The sequence below is a fragment of the Olea europaea genome, unplaced genomic scaffold (assembly GCF_002742605.1).
Source record: "Olea europaea var. sylvestris unplaced genomic scaffold, O_europaea_v1 scaffold3871, whole genome shotgun sequence".
Lineage (NCBI taxonomy): Eukaryota > Viridiplantae > Streptophyta > Magnoliopsida > Lamiales > Oleaceae > Olea > Olea europaea.
In genome coordinates this window covers 15,071-16,440 of record NW_019258181.1, presented here as the reverse complement: position 1 = coordinate 16,440, position 1,370 = coordinate 15,071, and positions in this window count along the sequence as shown.

The following is a 1,370-nucleotide window of genomic DNA, read 5'->3' as shown; positions in this document are numbered from 1 at the left end:
AAACCAGTCTTCTAGTATTTTGAATTCCCAAGCCTGCATCAAATATAGACACAATGTTAAACACTTCGTATTAAAAATTACATTATTACACACTTTTTAACAAGGTCACATACATAAATAAGGTTGTGCGCTAAAGCCACATATTCATAAAATCGTGGTCACATTATGTAGTCAGACCATAAATTCATAAATCACTCACACATCATGATCACAGATTCATAACCCATTCATAACACATCATGGTCACATATTCACAATACAATGGATTCAAAACACATTTCAAAAGCAAAATCCCCAACCCATTTCGGTCAGGTCGCAAGCATAATAAACTGTTATGCAGTCAGGCCACATATTCATAATACATTCACCCGTCATGGTCACAGATTCATAACACAATGGATTCAGAACACATTCCAAAACATGAATTTATAACATATTCCAAAAGCAAAACCCCCAACACATTCCAGTCAGGTCACAAGCATAACATACTATCATATAGTCAGGCCACATATTCATAACACATTCACACATCATGTCACAGATTCATAACACAATGGATTCAAAACACATTCTATAACACAAATTCATAACACATTCCAAAAGCAAAATCTCCAACCTATTCAAGTCAGGTCACAAGCATAACATACTATTATGCAGTCAGGCTACAGATTCATAACACGTTCACACATCATGGTCACAGATTCATAACACATCATGGTCATAGATTCATTGCACAATGGATTCAGAACACATTCCAAAACTCAAATTCATAACACATTCAAAAAGCAAAACCCCCAATCTATTCCAGTCAGGTCACGAGCATAACATACTGTTATGTAGTCAAGCCACATATTCATAACAACCTTGCTCATATTCGCACATCATGGTCACATGTAGCCTCTTCATTGTTAGAATACATATTAGTCATGAAGTTAAAAAGGAAAAATCAGTTTTCATAACAAATGGGATTCAAACCCTAAACCTTAACCCATTCCAATCACAAATGCAATCGAACAGAGTAACGATCACATTTGTCCAATTCATCGTCAATACATCCTACCTAACATTTTTTAAACATATATATATACACGAAATAACCTTCTTTGAAGATCCTTTCCGCACGATCACAGACGATGTGTGCTTTTTCAGTGGAGTTTTTTTTTGGACTTCCCTTGTCCTTCTTCTTTGTGGTGACTCTTCAACATTGATTACCCTTTCTGCACTCTTCGATTTCACTATTTTATGTCACCTATGGAAACTTCAGTTATCTTTGAATATATTCTCCCAATAACTAATGGAATATATGATGAATGTAATGCATTTAGTTGATAATATAGAGACTATATGAGGAAAATGTAGTCGAAATAGCT